Genomic DNA, 13,641 nt, shown 5'->3' with positions numbered 1-13,641 from the left:
CGGGTCATGTGGCCAGCATGACTAAAGCCACTTCTGGCGAATCAGAGCAGTGCACGGAAATGCCATTTACCTTTCCGCCAGAGTGGTACCTATTTATCTACTTGCACTTTTGACGTGCTTTCGAACTGCGAGGTTGGCAGGAGCAGGGACCGAGCAACGGGAGCTCAACTCATTGTGGGGATTCAAACCGCCAACCTTCTGATTGGCAAGTCTAGGCTCTGTGGTTTAACCCACAGCGCCACCTGCATCCCCCAAGTGCTGTAGATAAGGCTTAAATTAAGATGTACCAAAATAAGGCACTCTCTTGGGCAAGGCTCATCTACAAACACACACACACACACACACACACACACACACACACACACACCAGTTTGCAAACTCGACATAGCCAGCAAATTTCATTTTACATGTAGCTTCTGTGTGTGCTATCAGACTTTACTCTTTTTAATGCCCTCTTCTGTTAAATCTTTGGCTGTGAAGCTGAAATCAATTTTTAAAAAACTTTAGACCAGGTGATACTAGGAACCTTAGTTAGCCCTTTAACTGAAACTCTCAGCTAGTGGGTAAATATTAATCCTACTTTTTGACAAAACTGAATTGCTTCCTGAAAGGGGAGCTTTCCAAGTGTAAACAGTTTTATTGCTCAGGATAAGAAATGAATGATCTCAGTTCCTCAACTGAGCGCATGGCACACTAGACACTAGGCACACTTACAAGGGTTACACATACAGTGAGGGGGGAAAGTATTTGATCCCCTGCTAAATTTGCCCGTTTGCCCTCTGACGAAGAAATGACCAGTCCATAATTTTAATGGTAGGTTTACTGTAGCTGTGAGAGACAGAATAACAACAGGAAAACCCCCAGAAACCCAGAAGACAAAAGTCAGAGATTGATGTGCATGTAAAGAATAAAGCTGGTTTTAAAAGGGTTTTAGGTAGCCACTGATAGTCTTGTCCTTGATAACTATTGTCATGCTACCATGGCCATGTATCAGAGGCGGTACCCCACTCAATTTCAGTTGCCAGGGAGCACGTGGGGAATGTTCCGTTGCGTTCATGTTCCTGCATGCATCTGGTTCCCATAGGCCAAAGGTTTTCAACCTTTTTGGCTTCACGGCTCCCTTGACCAACTACATTCTTTCTGCGGCACCCCTGTGAGGCTCAGGAGCCTAGTTATGTCACCCCTTGCCGGCAGCCCCTCACCCCTTTTTGACCACCCTCCCTTGTGGAGTGTTCCCCCAGCCTCCTCTCTTCTACTCTCTCCTTGGGAGTCCTCTGGGCAGCCGCAGCTGCCACCACTGGTCTCTGAGCTCTCCCCCCCACCCCAAAGATAGGTACCTCCTCACACTGCCACACAGAGGTCTGGGAAGCACCCCCTGGCCAGTCCCAGAGGCACCATTTGCCTGGGGAGCTTGTAGCCACAGCTGCTGCCACACACATCTGTGCAAGCCTTTGGGAGGCAGAGACGCAATAGGGCATCAGAGGGAGGGAGGGGAAAAAAGAGGGACAGAGGTCAGTGTTGGCCACGGCACCCCTGGCCATGATTCAGGGTACCCCAGAATGCCACGGCACACTGGTTGAAAACCACTGCCATAGGCATCTGGTTGGCCACTATGGCTACAGAATATAGGACTAGGTGGCCCTTTGGTGTGATCCAGCAGGGCTTATGATCTTAAGTGGCTTTTTGTCTGAATCACTTATTTCAGAAGGTGTGTTTGAAATTTCTCATGAGAAATAGCAATCGACACTATAATTAGTCTGACAATGTGCTACTCCTTACAGTTTCAGGTTTTTTTCAGAAACAGTGCACAGAGTGGTGAACAAGAAAATGAAGTTTCTCTGTGCATGTGCACCTGTTGACCCATCTATCCAAATAGCAAGTGCTTTTAGATATCAGAAAACTGGGTCAAGAGCAGTGCTGTGTCTTTATCCAGGGAGTAACTGCCTTGGATTGATGTCATGGTGTATGGCTATATAGTAAGCTGCATTGCCAAACTTGGCTCTTAACCATTAGCTAATAACTATTTACGTTGAACTTACCAGCTGTATTTCATTTTACAGCTTTGATAATTGTAAGTTCATTCAAATAACCCTTATTTCAACTATAGGGCAGGTTTCAGAGACAAGTTTGGGAAGGTGATGGAGGTATTCTAACCCTGCTGAACTCCAAAAAGGTGTTATCTGGCATGTGATAAGCTTTGACTTTTAAAGCAGGGCTCCCAAAAAAGACATGCACATTCCAAATCTAGTTGAATGAGTTTACTGATCTTTAAAGGGGAGGCCCTACTTCTTCCAGTCACTGTGATTTTCTCTCTGGAATTTTGAGGACAGCCCTGCTTGAAGATCTTAATAGGCAGCCGCATCACACAAGGAGGGAGGAGGAGTCTTTGAACCATGCAGGTATGTAGGGCTTTAGTAGTCAATAAGCACCTTGAATTGGGCTTGGACACAAATTGACAGTCAGTGTGAACACTGTAATGTAGGTTGTAGATGGGCGTACACACATAGCCTTATCAGTTACATTCTGCATCACTTGAAATTTCTGGACCATTTTCTAGGGCAGCCCTTGAGTAACATAGCTTTGAACATATCTTACCATGGAACAGTGGCAAACCAGGTTTAAGGAATCTCTGGCCCACGTGCCTAGTTAGGCCCATAAGGTCTCACCATTTTGCCTCACAAGGCATTTTGGCCAAGCCACCTCCACCTGCTCTACACCTGACATCAGAAATAGGCAGGCAAAGACCTGGCTCAAGCCAATAGGGAGTTTGCAGGCACACCTAACAAAGCCCCAATGATCATCTGATTATTTCAAGTTGCAAAGCACTCCACACGAACCAACAATCTGCTGATCACTGATACTCTGCCTGCATAGTTTGATTTCACGTGGGCAAAATAGGGTCACCTCACATCATTGTGACATCAGGTGAATGACAGGCTCCACCAACCTGCCAAACATGGTTCACAGGGCTTGGGGAAAATAATAATCTGGATTACCGACCAGAAACAATACAGACTAAAAGGCATCCCTGATTAACTGAGCAGCACACTTTAAAAAAATGTTTATTATTATAGTAACTGCAGACTGCAGGCACCATTTATTCAAAGCAGGTTTCTTAAATCCTAGCAGATAAGAGAAAGCTGTTAACATTATCGGCTGTGCGTTTCTTGATGGGTTTAGCTACTAGCTGCACCCAGAGTGTGTGAGGGATGGGGCGCACAGAGGGTGATGTTCACCCTTGCGAGTCCTGCCCGGCTGCTGAGCGCTTGCCCAGCAGGGCGGGGGAATGGGGACTGACAGTGGGGTGTGGCAACATCCTCAATATTGGGGGGGGGGGCTGAGTCCTGCGCCCCAAAATATTGAAGTTGGCTGAAGCCCCCTCTGCCCCATATACTTGGTGCTGTTGTGTTGGAAGAACAAGAAGCATATGTATTTGGGCCCAGAGAAGAGCAGTGATGAGTTTGCCCTGTACCCAGACAGAGCAGGAGTAAGGTGATGCCTTCATACAGCAGCAAGAGTAACCAACCTTCACCACGGCCTGAAGATTCCCTTTGAAATCCCATGTAAATACAAGTCCTACAGATGACCTAGATGTTCTCTGATCCATATATAATGGGTATATTTGTTGTATTGCTGGATTTTAAACACATAAATTATAAAAGAATGTTTCTCATAGGATGTAGTGGTCACTTTAAAAGAGGGACAGTTCTATGGAATCCTTTTGTAGAATAAAAGGCGAAGGGCCTTCTTGGTGCTCGCCCCCGCTTTGTGGAACACCCTCCCATCAGATGAAAAGGAAATAAACAACTATCTGACTTTTAGAAGACATCTGAAGGCAGCCCTGTTCAGAGAAGTTTTTAATGTTTGATGTCATATTGTGTTTAAATTTGTATGAAGCCACCGAGAGTGGCTGGAGGAACTCAGTAAGATGGGGGACATATTATTATTATTATTATTATTATTATTATTATTATTATTATTACTACTACTACTACTACTACTACTACTATTACTATTACTATTACTACTATTAATTCTGCAGACTGGTTTCTGAAGATTATTTCAGTTGTGATGGGAAAAGAGCTCTAATTCCCAAAATGCTTATATTCTGGTGAGGTTAGACTATGGAAAACTTGATAAGCAATCTTAATTACCAAAACTTGCATGACAGATTTTACTGATGCTTTAAAGGAAGAAATCCATTTCCCTAATTATGGGTAAATTACATTTCTTCTGGCTCTGTTAAAACAAAAAATATGTAGTGTTGCTGAGTTGTAGTTTAAAATTTTGTTGCTTTTTATTGATTGCAAGGATGATTATTTGCCCAGAAAAGCACCCTAAACATATTTCTGATAAATAAGTAAATAATAAAACAAACTGGGATATTTTTTCTGCACCAGATAGCTTATAACCCAGTGCTGTTTTGAGGCACATTCCACCTTGAGTGATCATGCTTATAGTCTGCTTGTTAGAAGAAAGCTCCGCAGTTATTATCCATTAGTATGTCTGGAAATGAAACAGAAATTGGATGGCTTTCTGTCATGGGTTATTTAGTTGTGATTCCTACATCGCAGGAGGTTGAACCACATGACCCTTTGGATCCCTTCCAGTTCTATGATTCTATGAATTCTGCACTTTCACAATTGTAATTTAACTACATGTTGTCCATCCAGTGTTTAGAGAGACCCAAAATCCAAGCCCTGTATAAGAACTTACATGATTCATGATGAGTACACAGAGCTGAGTGTACTTTGCAAATCTGCATGTCAGTAAAGCAAATGTCCTAACTTCACATGAAGCCGAGAGAAATCACTAAAAACTATGACTGACTGCATCAGGTCCTTAAAAGACACCTGACTGAGCTAGCCAACAGCTATTCTGCACCATGTGGATTATTGTTCAGTATCTCCACCGGAAATTATTGGTGCCCTGCTATGATGCATACATATAATTCCGCTGACAACTCCTCTCATCTGACCTCATCCTTAACATAACACTGTTTACTCAGCATGCTGGCAAGTTCATATCACTGTTTTGGTATTGATTACTCTAGATAGCAAGCTGGCGTTTCTATTAGCAAAAGTCTTATCTGAACATTTAAAACTGCTGTTAAAGTTATTTTTAAAACAGCACCTGCACATTAATGCTAAGGTTCATAGAAACACAATACAATAACCACAACTTAAATGACTGAACTCTTAGATCGAACTACAAGTATTGGTCAACATTGCTTGAATGCAAGGAAGGATGTGGGGAACCAAGCAGTGTGTGTGTGTGTGTGTGTGTGTGTGTGTGTGTGTGAGAGAGAGAGAGAGAGAGAGAGAGAGAGAGAGAGAGAGAGAGAAAATGCCCCTAACTCTCCCTGTTGGTGGCTTATTTTCAGTATTTTGAGCTCAGCTGGGAGGAAAATAGGTTAATAATGACCTGAGAGGATAATGGCAGGAAGCAACAGATCAGTGGCAGTTCATATGCTTTACATCAGGGGTGAGGAGCCTCTGTCAGCCTGAGGGCCACATTCCCTTCTGGCCAACCTTTCAAGGGCCACAGGCAAGAGTGGGGCAACAATGAATGTTAATTCTAACTCTGTACAGTAGGGCTAGTTTCTACACACACACTCATCAGTGTTAGAAACTCAAAATATATAAGCTAATCGCCAAATGGCACCTTAAACCTAGGTTACAGTTGCCACAATGGAATGTCTAATCACCATTGTTATTACTATTCGCATTATTATTCATTACATTTCTATACCACTTTATATTTTAAAGGGGGGGGGGGGACTTCAATGTGGTTTACACTGGGAATGGACAGACAAGTCCCAGGCCCCTGTGGGATGGTGTGAGAAGGCACCTCTCTTTGGGGCAGGGGGGTGCAGCTCAGAGACCAGGAGTGGCAGCAGCGGCTGCCCAGAGGACTCCCAAGCAGATGGGAGAAGAGAGGAGGCTGAGGGAACACTCCACAAAGGAGGGTGGTTCAAGAAAAGGTGAGAGGCTGCCAGCTCTGCAGGCAAGGGGGTGACATAACTGGGCTCCTGAGCCCCACAGGGGTGCCACAGAAAGAATGTAGTTGGTCAAGGGACCTGTGGACTCAAAAAGGTTGAAAACCTCTGTTCTAGGGCGTTCCTTTCTCTCAGGACAGTCATATCTCATTAACGTGAATGGGATCACCAGATTACTTAGCTGCACCACTAACTATAACCTTATAACCCTTGTGACTGGACCAGCCTTTTGCAAAGGGCTAAGCCTCTTTTCCTCAGCTGGGATAGTCTGGCCTCAGTTGTCCATGCACCTTGAAACCTGCATGTTGAGGCCTTGTTGGTTGTTCCACTACTGGTGACAGACTCATTAGTGTTGACTCATGACAGGGCCTTCTTAGTGGTGGTTCTCCCTTTGTGGAAAGTCCTCCCTGGTGAGATACATTTTTCATTGGCTTGCAGGAGGAATATCAAAACATTATTGTTTACCCCAGGCACCTGATGCTTGATTCTGTCACTGGTAACTCTGAAATCATTGGTTGAGAATGTCACTTATTTTAGAATGCTTTAATGATATGCTGTTGACTGCCCTAGGCACCTTTAGAGGGATTATAGATGGAAGAAATAATAATAGCAGCAATAGTAGTAATACCAAAGTTTTTTCATTGCAGCAATTTTCACAGGTGGCTAGACTAAAAGCTGTCTGTGATCCAAACATAACTGATTTTATAAGCCTAGGTCATATGACACAAAATGAGAAACACTAGCAAAGCTTAATGTTTTGTTTAAGCAATTCTCTTACTAGCTTGCTGTTAAACGCAAGAAGCATTTTAAGATGCAACTGGTGTGCAAGAGGATTCATACCCTGGTAGAAACATGCAGTTCAAAAATTCTACAAAAGACACAGATAAATCAAGGGAGATGGGTAACTAGCTGTGTAATAATCCTGTTAAGAATGCTCTAATTCAGTGTTTCCCAACCGGTGTTCCGCGGCACACTAGTGTGCCGCCGGACGTTGCCTAGTGTGCCGTGGGAGGGAGGCGGGCGAGTCGGGCTAATCCTCCGACGAGCTCCACCTCCAGACCCATTGCTCAAATCCTTTAACCCAGGAGGGCGGGGAGAAAGGGTGGGAAAAAAGAAGGGGAAGAGAAAATATTTTTTTAAAAAAAGGAAAGAGAGGGAAAAAAGCGAGGGATGGAGGAAGGGAATAAACAGAAGGGGAGGACAATGAAGAGGGGCGGGGCTTGGCAGGCAGCAGATAACTGGGGAGGGGGCGCGGCTGGCGGCGGCTCAAGGCAGGAAGGGAGGAGCTGCCTCGCGGAGAGTCTTGGGCTGCAGAGATTTCCCGTTCAGGAGCGCGGGAGGCCACGCCGTGGATGGGAATCTCCTCCTCCTCTTCCTCCTCCTCCTCCAGGAGAGAGGGTGGTCTGCCCCACCGAGTCGGGCGTGCTCAAGCGTGGGAGCCTATAGTTAGAGCTCAGCTCCTTTTCTTGCCTTCCCCGCCCCCCCCCACGGAGCACATTTTCCTCGCCCCCCCCAACCCCCGCATGTAGAATAGAAGCCCTCCAGCCTCCACGGTGCACAAACTCTCCCCTCTGCAACAAGCGCTTTGTTGCATATCTTTGGTGAGGTTTTTAGGCAGTCTTGGTGCACCTTAAATCAGCGCTAATTGCGCCTGGACGCAGTATTTACTTCCGAGTAGGCCCCCTCCCCCCCCCCGGTAGCACCTGACGTTGCTATTCGTATCATCAGGTTTGTTTGTTGATAATTTAATTGTTTTAAAAGCATCATGCTAAAGAGCTCTCTCCCACCCCCAGACCCTTGGGCAAAACAGAAACACACACATACACAAACACAGAGATTGAGCCCTGCAGGTTTTATGAAATGAATGGATTCTGAATGCCTGTTTCAGTGGCTTGTCCGCCTTAGGCTGCTGGGCCAGACACCTGTTACACGGTGCAGTCCGTAAGCTGTGAGCGCTGCTACCTGCCGCCGAGACCACGTAACGACAGTCTTGAAAGACCTACATTGGCTCCCAGTACCTTTCCGAGCACAATTCAAAGTGTTGGTGCTGACCTTTAAAGCCCTAAGCGGTTTCGGTCCAGTATACCTGAAGTAGCGTCTCCGCCACCATCGTTCAGCCCAGACACTGAGATCCAGTGCCAAGGGCCTTCTGGCAATTCCCTCACTGTGAAAAGTGAGGTTACAGGGAACCAGGCAGAGGGCCTTCTCAGTAGTGGCGCCCGCCCTGTGGAATGCCCTCCCATCAGACATCAAAGAGATAATCATTACCTTCTATGCTGTTACTATTTTTTTTTTTTTTTTTTACATAAGTAAAAAGTGACCTTTCCCCATCTGGCATGGTGGTGTGCCTCGAGATTTTTTTCATGAAACAAGTGTGCCTTTGCCCAAAAAAGGTTGGGAAACACTGCTCTAATTAAAGGAACAGTGACTCATCATGACTCATCACACAGTCCAACTGCAAGGGCCTAACCCACTGGGAATCCAGAGTCAAAACATGGTGCACATGGACTGTGTGGCTTGTATAAAGAACTCCAGTTTTGAATTACTAAATCTGCTGCTTAGAGACTATTAGCACCACTTCTGTCATCTCTTAATGAAGTGGATCTGGGCAGCTTAATGCTGAAAATATTGTTATATGCCACCCTATCTTTGAGCGGTGTGAGATTCCAGAGGTACCAGGCACACTTTAACCCAGGGGGACACAGACTCTGGTGTCTTTATGATGTATGGTTTATTTACACACATATATAATCTGAAGCCTACAGTGGAAGGCCCCCCAGCCTTCCTCCCCGTGTAGTTTCTCTCTCTCTCATAGACACAGCAGCATCCTTGCCTTTTTCAGAGAATGGTCGTATCCAACATTTTTTAACCCAAGACCAGGTCTTTTGTAACACAGAGAGAGGCCCCGCTATCTGCATTCTCACACTTAGTTCTTTGATGATTTGTTCTGCTAAGGCTCACTACTCCCAGGCTATTACCTCAAACAAGCTTTTACAAGGGTTGATTGCCTAGGATTAAAGGGGTGCCAGAAACACAATTTGGGAAGTTTTCCGAGGTTCATTAACTCTTCACATTCTAATTGCAGGGGCTTTGAAGTGGGTCTTACATGTTCATACAGACTTATCTGAAGACAGAAGGATCTGTCATCCTGTTTTAACATACCAGTTCTAAAGTCTAACACTGATTAAACCCAGGCATTAAGCCTCCCACCAAAAGACCTGGTCAAGGGTTAGCAAGGTTATTAATATTAAGATACCAGCAGTTAAATGTTTATTTCTATTGGCAGAGACTGGTAAAAATATGCAAGTATTTAAAAATGCAGCTGATACAATACAGCAATAAATTATTTGATTCATTCCTCCTGCTCCCATCCTTTCACTTCAGTAGACAATGAGTAGGCGCTACCTCACCTTTAATGTTAAGATTATTTCCTGTTATTATTGTAGGCCAGCTCAAACATGTTATGAAATTTGCAAACGAACAGTGACTAAATAAATATTAATAGGATGACAAAGTTTACGACACCAGACACACATGTGTGGCACAAACTTCCTGCAGATTTAATAGATTCTAACTGACATCTCCACAAACAGCAAAGATTAAAAAAGGAGGGCCTACAGTGATATCCACCTAATTCTCTAGCACTTTATCGCTTCACTTAATCAGTAAATATGGAAGAAGCAGGAGTATATGTGTGTGAACATCAGGGAGGTGTTAAGAGATTGTTTCCACTGCACGTGCAGTGAGGAATGTTACTTCCGCTGCCACAAGGCCTTAACCTCAGAGCACAAACATTGGCCCCTCAGTCTAACTGCTCCACATTCACTTTGTGGTGACAAGGGGTCCCAATAAAAGCAGGGGCTCTGCATAGGGCAGAGCAACCTCTTTTCCAGGATTATAGAGAGCAATAAAATTCCTGGCAGATCCTCAAGAGTAAAGATCCTCATCTCCCCTTTTTCTAGTTCACAGAAAGGACAATTGATATTGTTTAATAGAAGACACTCTCTACCCAAAATATAAACAAACTGAGCCAATAGAATGGTGCTTTTTCCTGCTTGAATATTCTGCAGCCATTTCTACCATGTATTTATTGTAACCAAATGCTCTGGCTCATATTACTAGAGTGCCCGTTCCACATATGAATAAGAATGAAGGGGGAATTTCTTGGATCAACTATCTTTTAACATGAAGTTATCAAAGTGTAATGTAAACATTTTATCTACTCTCCTCTGCATACCAATCTTGAGGGATAACAGAGGTATTAATAACTTAATAAGCATGTGCCTCTCATACTTCCACCATTTACTGAAACGCAGATGCATAGAAAACCTGGGATTTTCCACATTTGTTCCTATTCATATTGGAATATGATGCTTGATGTGGCAGCTTATAAAAACCTAAAAAGATGGCAAGTTTATTTCTGAAGGTCACTGGTTTAATGATAAAGGCATGTGCCCATACAGGCTGCTTTTTCCAACACCAAGGATGATTCTGCAATATGTTCAGGCTTCCCATGAAATGCACATTGTACAACTGAAAAGCAAAGCAAGCATTTGCATCAAAATATGTGGCTGACCTAGGCAGCTATGTGACACATCAATTTTACTAATATTACTCCTCATAAAGAATGTGCCATTTATATTCAAGATTAACACTCACTCAGACGGGAGCCCTTACGCTTCCAAGCTTCTTAACTGCAGATGTTAAAAATGACTCAAGGATTATAAAAAGCCAAGCCAGCAAGGGAGGGGGGGAGGAGCATATCTAAGAATATTGCTTATTAATGAGCCACTAGAGTTGTAAACAGAGCAGCCAAATCAGACGCAGCAATGCTTTTCTGCAGGATCTCACCTTGCCAGGTTCACTGAAATGATTTTCACAGCACACACAGGTACAGCAACACCACATAAACATTGCCGCATGGCCCGTCTGCAACACCCTGCTCAGTGCTAGGTACTGCTAGGACTGTCGCCCAGACCAACTACTCTGCTCCCTACATCTGTGAGACTGAAAGAGCTCTGGGCACTTGCTGTATAAACAGACCATTTGCCAAAACAAGCAGCCCTGTGTGCTCCACTATCACTGATGCAAATGAATAGTTACACTGAGCTCACGCATGGTATATGCTTTTCCTTCAGCAGAGAACATTTTAAAAAATGCAAGCTCACCGTCACTTAAATTTAAAGCTACAGAGCACACAACTGTTATGCCCATTACAGCTCCAGGTCAATTACAATTCACTTTCCTTATATATGCTTCTCTGCCCCTGGGTGTTGGAAGTAACTTGTGCTAGCTACCCAGGCCTTTGGCTCCTCCTCCCACCCCAAGTTTACAAGCTCTGCAATGCCTTGGAGCCAGGGTGAATAGGTGTATATAGGACCTGGATACATGGACAGTTAGAGGGAAAAGCATTCAAGTGGTTTTGAGCCAGATTACAACTTTGCCATAGGAAAAGCAAAACAGAAACACCAGAAAAACCAAAGGTTCAGACAACTTTAAGTCACCCACAGCATATCAAACTTTATCAAGGCTGGCATTAATTAGAGTGAGGAATTACGTGGGTATATTTTTCAACTGATCAATGCAGATCTTTCAAGGGGCATCAAAGATGTTTGTTCCCAACTAATCAATGAGATCTCAGGAGAAATTCATCCACATAACCCAGTCAACTAATTTAATGTAGCCCTGCTCCCCTACAGTGGTAAACTGGATCTTTGCACCTGACTAAGGGCAAGAGTGGAATGCAAAATAGAGGACACTGTTGTTGGTACAAGTGGTAGAGAAGTTTTGAATGCAGAAACGCAACTCAAGAGTTTTACAACATTCTCATTGTTCCTTCATTGGAAACATCTCATCATATCGTGACATGTGATTGAGGTTTCCCAATAGAGATGCCAGATTAAGACACTGTCCCAATACTATGCATGATGTTCGGTTGTGAAACCAGTAGATTGTAGTTTTATGATTTTGTGTTATTTTTTCCATGGAATTTATTGTTAGCCACCCTGATATCCTTAAGGAAGGACAGAATATGAATTATTTTAAAAAATAAAAAGCTAACAAAGGTAACTTGGGTAGAGACTCCAACTTTCCAGAACATCTGTCATTGCCACTGTAGAAAAACCAACTTTCCATTATGAACACTGCTGCCGTAAAACAGTTTGGACATGAGCTGGATCTAGATTTACCAAGGAGATTTCCTATTGTTCTCCCTCCCCCCTACAGACCCCAGTACCACCTTCTACATTGTCCAGGACAGTTTCCCCTCCTTCTGAAGCAGATTTTCAGGAGAACAGACAAAAAACATCTCCCCTCTGCCCCTTCCAGCAGGAGAGCCAAACTTGCACCTGTGTAGTCAAGCTCCTGATATCTTTAACCTGGCAGAGACTTATCTCAAAACATTGGGAAGGAACTCAACATGCTCATTTTATAGGATAACTCATATAGTAGGCAACGGCAACTTGGAAGAAGTTCATTCCTGTTCTAATGAGATTCATTGTCTGATACACAGTGACCCACGAAGACTCTCAAAGAGACACTGTAACTGTCTACACTGCACACTGGGACAATTGAGACATCACAATAAAGCATGGTTTATCATTATGGGAGGGAGCCATAAGGAATCTAAGGCTTGCATGTGCTTCCTCACATACACACTCCTGCAAAGCTATAAAGAGGAGACTGGAAGCTTTGGCTTCCAGTTTTGATTAACTGTGGCTTGTTGTTTCATCGAAACCTGACAAACTGGTTACTCTTAGCCATGTTTTGTTGAAACAAACCAGCTCCATAACCCACAGACTACACTACAATAATTAAGGTCAACCAGTTTATCAGGTTTGGATGAAACAACAAGCTGCAGTTAATAATAATAATAATAAAAAAAAAAAACTAGAGCAAAAGCTTCCAGTCTCCTTCTCTTAGATAAGCTAGAAACCTGTAAGCTCAAAACTTGTTGGATGCTCATAACACCTGCAGTTAACCAAGGCTCCTTTCCAAGTCTGTTTGGAACCAAGAAGTTTAGACAAATGAGGAAGGAGCAGCATAATGTCCTTGCCAAAACAATGCTAGCAGAATAAGTACTCTAAGATTTAAAGTTGATAGACGCTCTCAGAGCAGACATGGTGGACATTTCTATGGGTTTCTCTCCAGGGATGCATTGGGATTGGTTGAACATGACACAAGTATAACATAGAGAGTGTGTGTGTGTGTGTGCGCGCGCGTGTGTGTGCGTGCCAGCTAAAGAAAATACTGCATTCCAAAGCACTGGCAGAATAATTCAGAGATGGAAGAATAGATTTGTCAATGAATTTGGTGAGCTGAGGATTCTTTCTCAAGTACAGGACAGTATGTCAACTCAGTGCCTGTTAATGTCACATGTAGAGCTTCTTCAAGCTTGATGGGGACAGATTCCGTTGCTTATTCCTCTCAATTGGGTGCAAGGTGGGCGAGAGAGAAGAGTGTGGGAATTGTTATATTGGAACTCAAAACCTTTATCCAGCAAATTCATATATATGATTATCCATGTACTTATAAACCACATTTATCTATAACAAAGAATAAAAATATTTTCAGTGGTACATGAATGTACACTGGCAGTCTAAAAACTGATCATATTTCTATACATTGAAGACTGCATATTAATC

The 13,641-nt window shown here is 43.6% G+C and overlaps 1 protein-coding gene across 6 annotated transcripts in view; it reads right to left on the bottom strand.

Annotated features, from left to right (window-relative positions):
• Positions 1-13,641, bottom strand: part of TMCC1 (transmembrane and coiled-coil domain family 1) — a 114,510-nt gene that overhangs the window by 16,457 nt on the left and 84,412 nt on the right. The window lies entirely within an intron of this gene.

Source organism: Podarcis erhardii (genome assembly GCF_964252035.2).
Source record: "Podarcis erhardii genome assembly, chromosome: 2".
NCBI classification, from domain to species: Eukaryota; Metazoa; Chordata; class Lepidosauria; order Squamata; family Lacertidae; genus Podarcis; species Podarcis erhardii.
This window is presented reverse-complemented; position numbering and strand designations above follow the sequence as displayed.